General features: G+C 37.0%; 1 long non-coding RNA gene across 1 annotated transcript in view; it reads left to right on the top strand.

The window, feature by feature from the left end:
- Window positions 1-864: 864 nt before the first annotated feature.
- The window catches only part of LOC114678370 (uncharacterized), a 34,082-nt gene continuing 20,573 nt past the window's right edge, over window positions 865-14,373 (top strand). Inside the window, exon 1 of the long non-coding RNA XR_003729736.2 lies at window positions 865-1,087. This is a non-coding gene — a long non-coding RNA (uncharacterized LOC114678370). The remainder of the gene's footprint in view (window positions 1,088-14,373) is intronic.

Below are 14,373 nucleotides of genomic sequence, written 5' to 3'. Positions count from 1 at the left end.
TACAATTCATTACTACAACGTATTAGTAGATGTGTCTTTGAAAAGACAACACTAGATGGCTTTTGAGGAACTTATACAATTAAGAATGAAGGATTGAATTCCATCCCCCTCTTTTATGTTTGTTTAAATACTCCACGTGCATTCACCAAGGTGTTTTATTCAGGGATGAATTCATCCTAAATGCAGGACTGAGATCTAAAGTTGCATTTATCAGAATGTATGCCTTAGTAAAGGCTGTTGAGCCCTTCTGAATCATGGCCTCTCTTGCCTCCAATTGATGCAGTAACGTAATGTTCTTTCAGCTGGTCATACACCATGCTGAATGAGGGATGGATATTTCTTACATAAATAGCACAGTTTTGTTTTATTTTTTATTTTTTTCTATAGGCCCCTCTCCTGTTTTCCCCATAGTAGTGGTGTATGGGAGACAGGGATAGGGTCAACACTGAAAAACAGCACATGCCAGGAATGGACTGATATCAATAATTTAAGAAGAGCTATGGATAAAAGATGTATTATGCACATTTATGCAATAAAAGCCTGAACAGTAAATTTAACATGGCCAGAAAATAAATTGTTATTGACATTTTCCTGCAAATTCTGGGTAAGACTTGCATTGTGGTCATCATCATGAGGCACATTAACAACCTTGGGAAGACTCATTGGGAACAAGTGTTCATAGGTGGCTTGATGGTTGAGGAAGCATTGTAAGTGATGTTGTAATCATCATTTTATAAATAATACATTTAGGAAACTGCAGAGGCAGGAAGAATTAAATTGTATCAATACAGACTCCAAAGAGCCTTGGTATTGTGAGTCATAACAGCGTTGCTACTTTCTTCTGTCAGTGGAAAAAATAAGAAAAACTGAGTATTTTTGAACTCTAATTAGGTCAGAAACTGGCAGCAATTTCTGGAATGTCAAAAGTAAAAATAAGAAGTGGAGAATTAACTCTGCTAGCACAAAATGAGGAGCTGTCACCATTAAACGAACATGACAAGATGTTTTTCAGACCTGAACCGGAAGAGATGGTGCCAGGACCCTATGAAGAATCTTCACCTGCCCCAAATCAGTGATAAACAAATATGTAAGTCCCTCTCCTCTGCCCATTGTTTTAAATCTCCATCAATACATTACTCTACCTCACATGGGACTACGGATTCTGAATACATTTTTGATCAAAATAATTGTATAGACAGGGACTCTGCATAAAAAGATTTGCCACCCAGGACTGCATATACCCCAGAGGTGGCCCTGGTCTGGAAAGCCAGATTAGGGACTTTTAACTGTTTGATAATTAATAAGTAAAAACTGAAAGAATATTTAGATACTGTAACACAATCAAATTTTATTTCAGAATTGTACTATGCAGAGAGGCTGTGTGAGATGAGTTAACGGGTGAGAAAGGAGTGGTCATAGGCATGAGAATGGGCGGGGGGCAAATGTAACTGTCCTCGTGAGGCTGACTCACATTCAAGTGAAGGAATTGAGGGTCCAAACCTGGCAGGAAATGAGAATGGTCATGTCTTTAAAAGAATTTGTGATGTCTGAAAGAGAAAGATGGGTTTTGAGGGGAAAGAAAATACATTTGGAATTTTACATTTTACAACATTGGTTATTTCATTTGAATTTTGAGAATAATGACAATGGTGGAATGTCTGATGAAATTTTGGTTACACTGAAATCCAAAGATCTTTTGCTATAATTTCTCAGAAACTGTAATTAAACCTTGTAGTTTTAGAAAGTGTATTTAGACATTCAGCAGACCTGCCTTTAAGCATTTCCAAGTTAGTTAAATTAGTTCCCAAAACAAGTAGGAGAGAAATGGTTTGGTTTTCTCTGTTTAGAGCTACCTTCATCCTTATCTACATATAGCACAAATTTGAGATCCAATAGAAGACTACTGGTAAAAAGGTAACCATCAGTTCTGACTTATTTCTGCTGAGGAAAATACAATTTGAAATACATTACCAAATGATTATTCAGTAACACTCCTTGACTTCCATACTCCCCCGGAATGGAAACAGGCCCAATCAATATTAACACATGGGTACAGGGGCATTGCTAAAAGTGGAAGAAAGGTGTTTAGATGTAGGGGTGTGTGTGTGTGTGTGTGTGTGTGTGTGTGTGATTAGCACAACGTCTCAGGCCCTCACCAGATGGAAAGCACCCCCAGTGGCAAACAATTCAATATCAAGCAAGTATATGAGAGATAAAAATAATTATCAGTGGTTATGAAAATTTGACTACTACTTATGTTATTGCAATAAAGGTCCCGGACAGTCTTGGTGACTAAGATTTTCATAGAATATTTGTTGTTTTTACCATGTTGCGAGTTTTCATACATCATGATTACTTTGGCAAAATTCAAAGTGCTGCATACTGAATAATGTGGTTCACAACAGTGGTGGTAAAAGGACTCTACCTACAGTCAAAGAGTTATACTGGGTTATCTTGGATTTAAAAAGATTTAGTAATAAGCTAATATTGGAATAAAATTAAAATTTAAAATTAATGTTTTTGAAGAATTTGTCATAACAATGATAAGTTGTTTTCTTGAGGTCTATAAAAACTTTCTCCCCAGCATTTTCCTTATTATATACGTAAGATGAGTTAATGGGTGTGAAAGGAGTGACAACAGGCATGAGAATGGGTGGGAGACAAGTGCAACTGTCCTTATGAGGGCTGACTCACAGACAATTGAAGGAATTGAGAATATGGTTAATAAAAGTAATGTTTTGATGAGAAAAATTAAAGCACAGAGTTTAAGAAAATTTGATAAACTTAATTAAGCCAAAGGCAGAAAAAATAAGAACTAGAACTTCCAACCCCCTCTGTTCACTTTTCTCAATTTAAAATTTCATCTTTAGAAGGTGATGTTTATCAGACATAAAACCCAAATCAATTAGATCTAAATGTTGGGAACCTTGAAAAGGTTTAGTCATTCTACTGTTTAAGTTCTGTAATGACTAAGAACATATCTTTACCTTGTGTTCATCTTCATTGTTCCTATTTTACCCAGAGGGAAACATTCTTTGAGTAGGTTTATAATAAGAATAGATGATTTAAAACTCAGCTTGTTATACTAATGATTGGCAGTTAACTATGTTGTATAATGGGAAGATGTGTTGGCTAGATAACAGAACTTATTATAGACCAGTACTCCCATTATCTAGTTAAGTGTTTTAGGAAAGACTTTCTTTATTCCCTCTCCCGCTCCTGCCCCTCTCCTTCCCTCTCCCTTCCCTCTTTTCCTTCTGTTCTTTAAGAACCCCACTGTTCTCACCTGAGGAAAGATTGAGGATAATAAGGCCTACCACATAACTAACTGAACCTCCTCGTTAGAGAGCTGCTGGGACAATTATATGAGACATGTAAATAACTTTACCCCTTTTTTCCTGTCTCAGTAAATAGTACCACAATCCTTCCAAGTCCTCATTAAAACCTTTGGAGTCATCCTGGTTTTTTTCTTCTCCCCCAAACCTAACCAACTACAGGTCCATTAAGATGTAGCCCATATTTACTTTCTCCTTCTCCACTGCTATGATTCCATTGTAGGCCATCCACAAAACTATAATCACCTCTAACTGGTTACCCTGCTTCTTCTCTTGTCCTCATTCAATTTATTCTCTATCTAGCAGCCAAAATGGACTTTTAAAAACAAAAATAAAATCATGTAATTTCCATGTTGAAAAGTCTCCAGCCACTTCCCATAACACTTAGAATAAAATGCAGATTACCTACCATGGCGTCTGAGGCAGCTTCAAGATGGCCATACATTCTTTGACATTCGCATAGAAAAGAGAAATGTCTGACTTTCTTCCCTTTGAATCTGGGCTGGCCTTAATGCCTTGTATGATTAACCAAAAAGGACAAAGTGGCAGGAGTGATGTTCTGAGACTTCTAGGAGAGGTCATAAGAATGCTTGGAGCTTGGGTCAAGGCCTGCTCTAGGGGAAACCAGTTGTCACATAAGTCTAACGGTAGTTAGAGACAGCCACAAGACGGCCATGATACCAACTTGTGAGAAGAGCACGCCATGTAGAAAATGCCTAGAATAGGAGATGCCATGTGAAGAAAGAGCACCAAGGGAACAGACATTGAATGAAATCACCTAGTTTTGCAGCTTCAGCTGCCCCAGTAATACTACCTGCATCAGAGATAAATGTCCAGACGAACTTTCCCATATCGCTAAACTCTAAATTGTGAGCAAAAGAAGATGTTTGTTTTAAGCCACTAAGTTTGGATATATGTCACGGAAATGGATAGCCCCATATCCTCTCATGCCATAAAAGTGTAATTCTTTCCCCTATCTTGGAGTTCATCCCCTTCTATTTTCCCTTTTGCTTGCTGCCCCTGAGCTGCTGTGGCTTCTCTGAACATGCCAAGCTTGTTCCTGTGCCAACACCTTGACACATGTCACAGTCTCTACCCAAATTCTGACCCCAGACCTTTTCATACTTGTGTCCTTGTCATAGAGCTGAAGTGTTACAATATCAATGGACCTTTCTGATCACTCAGTCTGAATTAGCTTCACCATCCCCAAGTCGTTCTACTTCCTCATTGTACTTTATTTTTCATAGCACTTATAATTCCCTGAAATGATTTTGTTCATTTATTTCCTACCAACCTTTTGGCAAATGGAAAGTAAACTTTTTGAGACAAGGGTCTTATCTGTGTTTTTTACAAATGCTAATTATATTCAGTGCTATTTATATTCAATATTTTTAAATGCATGCATGTAAAAGTGCTTCAATCCTAAACAAGTTTTATGATTATTGCACCACAAGAAACTATTGCAAAAAACCATTGAGAGCTGGAGAAATATTGACTAGTATCTGCTCAGACATGTACTAATAAGGTATACCAATAAGATGTTGAGAATTAGAAATATCCAACAGTATCAAACTTTAAGTCCACTTGAGTCAATCATAACAGTACATTTTAATGTTAATATCTCCTTTAGAAGACTGACAGTTTGGTTGCACTATTTTTCTATTCTCCTTTGTTACATGACTCAATCTTTAGTTTTTTTCTTTTAACATCTGTCCTTTAATAACAAAATTAAAAGTACGGTGTTTTGGGGTTTAGCCATCCATAAAGTCATGGGATTAAGATTCCAAGAGAATGTCAAGTGTGTTAATCATTTAATATCGGAGTCACTGGCCCCTTTCACAGAAGGAAGAATAAACTCACAATCTGATTTATGTGAATTTTTATTTCACTTTATATTTTAACACCCAGTGACCACTTAGGGAGAAGGCTATCACCAATCGATAATATTTAGGCTACTCAAGAGGAGAGATAACAGAGAGAGCCTAACATATTTGTAGAAAGAGCATCTCTACAAGGATTTAAGAGACAAAAAATTTTGATTCTGTTTCAAAAAACTTATTGGTGTGATAAACTGTGTAATTGTCAGCATGTACCAGGAGAGCAAGTTTAATATATATTACAGTAGTACACATTTTAATATAGTCAGCCAGAGAAACTTACTGACTAGTAAGAAATTGAAATGTTAAAATGAAAATCCAGGCGTTGAGATTCCTAGAATCTCTGAAACCATCTTGCATCTCTCTCTCCATCTGCCTGTCAACGTGACTTTCTGAAATAACTAATCTCAAAGGAAGATTTTAGAAAAAAAATCATGTGGATGTGTTTTTTTCCCCCTAATAAATGCCAATCTTAGGCAGTGTTTTTGTCAGGAGTCTCTGTTCAAGCTTTAAAAGCCAAAAGAAAGATGAAAATGAATACACCAAAATGTAATTTAAAATGCAAATGCAGATTCTGCAGAAAAGCAGCAAAAGCTAATTGTAGTTTTTCTTCATGCTTGGCTCTGTAGACAAAATGTGTTGATGTTACCTTCCACCTGCTGGGAATGCCCAGGCTGTAGCTGTATTGCCACACTCTGACCTCTCAGATAAAATACATTTGATCTTAAAAAAAACCCAAACCCCAGTCAGAAATCAGTAGGTACTTAACCCTGTACAGGAGTAGGTGGGGAGGCAACCACACTTGACAGTGTGGTTGTTAACCTCTGAGAAATTAGAATAGAATAGAATAGAATAGAATAGAATAGAATAGAATAGAATAGAAACAGTAGTTTCATATTATAAGGAAAGGGCAACTAATCTATATACTCCAAGGGCTCACGTAGTATAGATTTTTAAAAAATCAAGCCCTGAATCAAGGACACCATTTGTTTTTAAATGATCAAGGCTTCACAAATACTTTAGGTTGGAGTCAATTCTAAAACGTGCAATTATAGCTTCTTTCTTTTTTTTCAATCCTATCATACCTGAACACCATGTTCTCTCATTTTGTGGTGAGATTGGATAAATGCATTACTTGCAGCAAAACCTTGTTCACTCTTTTAAAATCTTAGAACTTGTCCCATGAAAAGAAAAGCACAACATCATTTGTAAATTCCAACTTTTACTTTGCTTTTTTTCTTTTCCTGGAATGGATGGATGTTATAATAAATAAAAGCAACATTTTATCACAAACGTGAGTGGTCTTGCATATGTGCATAAGACAGCCTACTCAAAGGTATTGCTTAGAGTTCTGGAGAAAGAATAGATTTACCAAATAAAATAACTGCTTGGAAAAGTTTGGGTCAAAAAGTTATAATTTAGAATGATTTTTAATAGCTCTGGGACTCAAGTGGGATCAATTTCTCCATTATATGTATTAATTAGGGCCACAGAACCTGTGGACACAAGAGATTGTTTTCTAATTCTCATTCTTCACTATCAAAACTTTGACCTCCATTAATAGAGTTCTACTGGTTCTTCATGCCATTTCCTGCCCTCTAGTGGGGGTAATACTGCTTTAGAAGGAGCTAATGGAAACAAGAAGGATACAAGAAGGAGCTTGTAAAGGGAGTGTGGATAATTGTGGGAACCATACCAGGACATAATGTGGTCTCAGATGTCTCCACATATGCCAAGATTGAAAGGCTGTTGGGATCCTAAGTTAGGGAGGTCACAGAGATTCCCTTGTACAACCTAAGACAGCACAAGGGCTTGGTACTCATAGCTATTGTATTATGTTGCATTGGACCTATTTCTTCCATTTCTTCATCTTCCAAGATTTACCATCTGTGTCTTATCTTGCCTGAGAGCCATGGTTCCTTTTAGTAACACATACTTGTACACTTTAAGAGGAAAGGAAGACTTCCTTGTTAAACTCTATCAATTACTGTGTTCAGGGAATCACGTCCACCTGTCTGCGTGTCTGATGTGGTGTGTTTGAGGGTTTGGCAAGCACATGAAAAAGAGGAAAAGGAGTTGAAGCTTGCTTCTGAACTTCGTGGGAAATAGTTTAAGCACATGAAGAACAAGATTTAAAGCAAGTTTATAGGTCCTGTCTTAAAATACACAAAACTGTATTAGGGTTCTTCATGCACAATTGTTTTATTTTCTCTGAGATTTCTTGCCTTTGATTCCAAATTTTTGAACCCATTATTTTTTTCTTTTGAGGAGGGGAGGAAGTGAACTCTGGTGTTTCCTTCTCAGAAGCCACATGACTGAGTTCACTGGTGTGAAAATAAAACCCTTTTATCACAACACTCAGAAATACATTGTTTTCTTCTAGTAATAACACTTTTGAGTATGACAAAAATTGTATTACTATATTAGCTATAAATTAGTCTGAAGACAATAGATAGAATTGATAGAGAACAGAGAATTCAGCTACAACAGTTTTTGCTGAAGTATCCCTGTCCTGAATCTATCTCCCTGCCCTAAATCCAGAGGGTTTTTTTCCTGACTTACTAAAAAATTTATATCATCACTTTATTTAAGCAAAACAAACTCTAGGATTGCCTGAGAAATGTCTCCATCATTGTAATAGTAACTTTAAAAATTGGCCCGTTTATCTTCATCCGTCTTTCTCTTCCAACTGTGTCTGGCCTGTTCCAGACTATATTCTCTCTTGTATTTACTTTTAATTCAGTCTTGAGGTCTTCTCTAGAGAGTGGCTATAAGCTCTATCCTTGCCCTGATGGGGTTCCAGGGGTGATCATAGTTGATTTTTACAATGTGGCTTTCACAGGATTCTTCTTTATCCTGGCAGATGGCCTAACACCTAAGTATCTGACCTGTGACCAGGCGTCCCTCTCCTAGAAAACTTGTTTATGCCATCGGATGCACTGTGGTTCTTGTCTGATCTGTGCCCAGTTTATCCCTACCAAGACAGCCACCTTCCAGAACAGCAATGATCAGAAGGAGAGTTAGGTTCAGATGTGTTAGTCAAGTGAGACAGAGGTGGTAGCACAACAAACACATAAAATAACAGAAGAGATTTTTCTACTTACTGATTTTAGAGAGAAGAGGGCAATACGTCTTGTAGGACCAGTGGGGTCTGGGACACACATGCTCAACTAGCAGGTGGAGAGCAAGAGAGAGAGGAGGGACCAAAGGGCCAAAGCCTTTATTGGGATTCAGGGTGTTACCCATACAAGTTTCCCAGGGGAAGTTCTAATTGGTGGGTTTAAAGCAAGCAGGCATGAGTTCCAGTACGTCCTGCTGTGACTGAGAAGTGGTCACTGTGACATATCTGAACAGAGTGGGAGATCTGTGGGGACAGTCAAGTAGGTTGTACCTAGCTGTCCCATGAGGAAGGGGTCACCAGGAAGTTGTTATTGCATAAGGCAAACATCTGGATCAATCCCATTGAGGAACTGGTGGGAGGCAGAGAACTGGAAACTGTCAAGAGTGACTATGCCTTGTTTCTGTATAAGAAAGTCCAACTTATAAGAATTCACTAGATCCTGAATTCCAGAGCCATTTTTTCCTGGTAAGAAACAAGCCACATCTTGATTAGCCATGCTTGGGGGTATTATTGCTATATTGGCAAACATAACCATGTGAAAATAATTAGGATTCACCCTCAACGGTGGGGAATGGCTGGTTGCTTCATAAAGCAAGCTGTGGCAGAAATAGAGTGAACATGCTGACTCTCAAGGAAAGTTCAATAGCCCTTATAACTTTTCTAGAAGGAACACCATAATGTGCAATAGAACCAACACTGGCTTTGGAGGAAGTGTCCTGTGTTTGAAGCTCCACTCTGCCACTTAGTTATGTATGTCTGTTGGTAAATAATTTGTCCTCTCTGAACATCAGGTTCCTTGTGCATAAAATAGGGGCAATAATACTTATCTTGGAGGATTGTTGTGAAGATGATGGATTGTATGGATTTATGGGCAAAATGCTAATGCAGGACCTGACACAGCAGGTGTTCAGCTCATGGTAACTGTTATTATTACCAGCCTCAATTGTGACTTTCATATATTGTGATGAAGAAATGCAACGAAAGCCTCAAGGTCTCAAAGGTAAAAGAGACAAAAAATTAAGAAACGGGGCGAAGTAATAATGCCACAGTGAATCAACTTATGTCCTTGTCATGTTCCTGTTTCCTGTTTTCAGGGGAGGATTTTGTCTTTTTCTCCCCTTCACAATCTAGCCCATGACAAGTATCCTCTAAGGTGGCCGTGTATAACATGGTACGATGGGGGAAGAAAAAAGTACTACTAATTTATTACCAATTACAGTTTATAATCTGGGATGAGGTTAAAAATACTTGATAACTGAATAGCAGGGGCACCTGTGTTGCACACTCCAACTACTAGCCTATATCAGCACCCACTTCTTTCCAAGTACAGTCAGAACGAACTCTTAGATTCTGCCAGTGTGAACCTTTTCACTATGTAAACAGCTGTTTTGATATATTAGGAAATGCCTGAATAAGAAGGAACACAACTGTAACTATACGGCTTTACTACTCTTATGCCAGCTGCTTGGAGACGACACATACTCTGTAAAATGCATCAACTCTTGCTTGGTTTTCACTTTCAAAAATTGCTTTTGTCAACAAAGAAAATTTCCAATTCCTTAACAAGTGGAAAAAAATCAGAGTTTTAATCTTGCACCTCATAGTAATAGCAGAGTAATTGGTATTTTCTCAGTAAGTGCACCAAATATTAAAAAAAAAAAACTTGAGAACTTTCACCTTGGCAAATATGTAATTAAAAAGAATCAGAGGAGATAAAGAGTAACCAAATATCCAATATTTCAATTTAGTTTAAAATCAGCAGTAATTCAAGTAAATATGAACTGGGTAGTTTTTTTAAATATTAAAATACGACTTTGTTTCTAAAATTTCGGTTGGAGACATATTAAATTGGTCTGGGAAGATTCTAAGAATCCTTTTACCTTCAGGCTGAGGAGAAACATTTAGCAAGCTCATACTACCAGTATTGGAAAGGGAAGAAATATAGGAAACCAAAGCTCATTTTTTGAGTAGCACTATACTCATGATATTTCTAAAGACAAACTGGTTGTTTTCAAATCCTTTGGCTGGTAGGAATCCCAGGGAATTTGGCCATTGTTGGCACTGTGGTCCTTGGAGTGTGTTTGTACACTGGAAATCCCAAGGATCCAGGGAGCGTGGGTTGGTTACATATCCTAAACCTTTTAAGGATGACAAAAAAGCACCCACAGCTCTGCAGGGGATAGGAAGAATCATTGCTTGTACTGTGCTTTATTCCCATTTAATGTATGTTAGGAATGTCTGAAAGATATTCAGAACCTCCAGATTCACTTTCTATTAAATAGATGGACCATGCTGGTAGAGCTCCTGGTAGGCTGATTCTCAACCTGAAGCCAACGGTACAGCTAAGGCTGTGTTTTCTATGCCAGTACAGTGAATTAATCATGGGATAACTGGCAGAATTCAGCTCTGGGTCAATTTTCAGTACAAACTATTATTTTGTCTAACAAGGTTGTATGAACTGCCTATTTGTATGTGCAGAAATACTCTATATAGACAACATTAACTGATATAAACTGAACTGCACTTGTGCCAAGAACATAGCTCCACATGCTACAGACATCTTGGCTCTCTTCTGCTGCTTTTCAGGTGGTGTGAATTCTGGCAGGAGCCAAAAGTCACACTCCAGGATAGAGCCTGGGTCTTTGGCCCACCAGCTATGGTGGGCAGCTTCACAGAGCACATGAGGCAGCTCCAGTTGGCAAGCAGCCCCTTCCTTTTAATTAAAGCCATTGGCACCTTCGGTAGGGGAGAAACAAAAATGGGAATGAGCTGGTCTTCACTGTACACTGAAGGTGTCAAAACTGATATCTTCATTAAAATATCTTAAACTGAACTTATCTGAAAAATATCAAAAATTTATTATAGGGAGTCTAAAGCTTTATCATCATCTTCATCATTGGGGAGGGATCAGGGGCAGACAAATAATATCTTGAAGACTCCTAGGCTCCTGGAGTGGAACTGTTATGACTTGGCACCAATGTTGTTAGAACATCTTGTAAGCAGGTAAAATGCCAAATGAACACATGTGAACAAGAATGCTCGGCAAGGAGGAAATGTTTATTTTATCAGTGAGTATCAAATCTAACTGGAAATAGGATAGAACTGATCCATCTGCTTCACGGACATGGCCATCCAGGCTTCAAGGCAACAGATAACTGGTGTAGAAGTTGGTGGCAAAAAAAAAAAAAAAAAAAAATCATGCATCTGTTCCCTAGTCAAGCCTACTAAGCAAGCGTTTTCCAAGGTCTAAGCATGTTTTACCTGCCCATGCTCCCAGAGAAGGGAAACATTGGAAATCAAATCTGTATGCTTTGCTTCTCATTAGACCTTGTTATTCTCTGGGCAAGTAGGGAGAAGAGTGGCTAATTGTTTTGCTGCCTTTTGCATGTATATTATTAATGAAGACTACATAGTTTCATTGATAGTTCATAAATTTACAGATAATATGAGAAGGAAAAGGAAATTCAGTGTGTGCCAAGAGTAGGCAGCTTGGTTTATTTCTTCTTACATGGTACCCTAACAGTGTCTTTGGAGAGAGTGTTCCTTTCCCTTTCTTTCTTTCCTTTTCTTTCTTTTTTAAAGTACAACTTTGTTCAGTTCCCACCTATGAGTGAGAACATGCGGTGTTTGGTTTTCTGTTCTTGTGATAGTTTGCTAAGAATGATGGTTTCCAGCTGCATCCATGTCCCTACAAAGGACACAAACTCATCCTTTTTGATGGCTGCATAGTATTCCATGGTGTATATGTGCCACATTTTCTCACTCATAGGTGGGAACTGAACAATGAGATCACTTGGACTCAGGGAGGGGAACATCACACACAGGGGCCTATCATGGGGAGGGGGGAGGGGGGAGGGATTGCATTGGGAGTTATACCTGATGTAAATGACGAGTTGATGGGTGCGGCACACCAATATGGCACAAGTATACATATGTAACAAACCTGCACATTAGGCACATGTACCCTACAACTTAAAGTATAATAATAATAAATTAAAAAAAAATAAAGTACAACTTTATTGAAATGTAAGTGACATACATTATACTGCATATATTTAAAGGTTATGTATATATCCATGAAATATCACAAGATAATTAACATATTCATTACTCCCAAGAGTTTTCTTATGCCTTGTTGTAATCCTTTCTTCCCGTTACACCCCATCTTCCTCACTCTCTTTCCCCTTTTCCAGGCAACCACTCGTCTGGTTTTTGTTACTATAGATTACTTTGCATTTTCTAGAATTTTATATAAATAGGATCATATAATATGTCTTCTTTTTTGTCTAGTTTCTTTCACTTATTACACTTATTTTGAGATTCATCTATATTATTGTGCCAATAGTTCATTCTTTTGTATTGTAGAGCAGTAGCCTGTTACATGGATAAAGTACCATTTGTTTATTCATTCACATGTTGACAGTTTTGGATTTTTTCAATTTTTTTGACTATTACAAATAAAGCTGCTATGAGCCTTTAAGTATAATACTTTGCGTGGAGAGTTTCTTTTATTTCTCTTGGGTAAATATCTAGGAGTAAAATGGCTGAATCTTATTTATTTAAGAAACTGTCCACCTGTTTTCCAAAGCGGTTGCAGTGTTTTACATTTCCATCAGCAGTGTATGAGGTTCTAGTTCTTCCACATTCTTATAGACGTTGGATATGGCAAATTTTAAAATTTTATTCATCTTAATAGGTGTGTCATGGTACCTCAGTGCAGTTTTAATTTTCATTTCCTTAATGACTAATGATGTTGAACATCTTTTCATCTGTTTATTTGCAGTCAGCATGAATTCTTTGGGGGAGGTGTCTGTTCAAATATTTTGCCAATTAAAATTTCTTTCTTATTGAGTTTTAAGATTTCTTTATGTATCCTTTAAGTTCATTCTTTATCAAATATATGATTTGCAAATCTTGTCTTCCTAATCTGTGGCATTTCACTCTCTTAATGGCACTTTTTTTAAAAAAAGAGGGGGTTTTTAATTTTGATGAAGTCCAATTTATCCTTTTTTTTTTTTTTTTTTTTTTTTGATAGATCTTGCTTTTGGTGCAGTACTCAAGGAGTCTTAGCTTAACCTAAGGTCACGTTCTTCTACATTTCCTGTTTTTCTCTCTTTTTATTCCTTGGTGCCTGGAGCAGAAGTGGCAGGGCTGGTTTGTAGATGTGAAGAGATTCCTGTTCTCTGCATTCAATAGCTCTGTGCAATCTGGCTACTTGCCATTTGGATTTGAAGCATTAGAAAAAAGACAGGAGCAGGAGACTTGAAAACTTTCTGTGAAACCTCACATTATAACTAAGAAAAGAAAGCCACTAATTGCTTTCAGAGAACTTGTCAAGAAGGTTTCAGATGTACTCACAGTCGGTTTTTCCAAGAAAAAGCAAAAGCAGTTTTATGCAGTATTTTGAAATGTTAACCAGTGGCATTTATTATTTAGAAAACTAGGAAATGGGAAGAACTTTCTTGGCATTTTAATTTTTAAGTGTAATTAAAATATTCTTTCTTTCATGTTGTGTTCTCTGTAATTGAGATTTTATATTTTTATAATATGAGTTTAGAGAATGACTCAGAATAAACAATGTTGGCACTGAATGAGCAGTTCTAAAAACTTAAAATTTAATACACTTAGGTTATAATAATGCAGATCTCAATATTCCATTTGATCACAATTTTTGGAAATATTTATTATTAATTATAATTCTGGTATAAACTACATTGTTGAAATTGCTTTAATTCAAGGCAGCTTCTATATGATATTTTTCAAAACATCCCAGTGTTCTAAGTCATCAAATACAGAAATAAAGCCTGTCCCTTAAGGCATCTACCTTAAAGGAAACCTTTTAACTGTGAAAAGAAAATTATTTGAAAAATTTCCATTTAACTTAATTAAATATTTATAGAGTATATAATCTAAAAGAGTTGCTTAGTTAATGCTGGGTGATCCTTTTACTGAATATTCTGACCTTATCACTCATATTGATCATCACTTTTAAGGCTTTTGAGATCATTTCACAGAAGACTTAGGTCTTCTGTGTTCTGAG

This window comes from Macaca mulatta, chromosome 5 (genome assembly GCF_049350105.2).
Source record: "Macaca mulatta isolate MMU2019108-1 chromosome 5, T2T-MMU8v2.0, whole genome shotgun sequence".
Taxonomy (NCBI): domain Eukaryota; kingdom Metazoa; phylum Chordata; class Mammalia; order Primates; family Cercopithecidae; genus Macaca; species Macaca mulatta.
The sequence above is the reverse complement of the archived record's forward strand: the minus strand, read 5'-3'. Positions and strand labels throughout refer to the sequence as shown.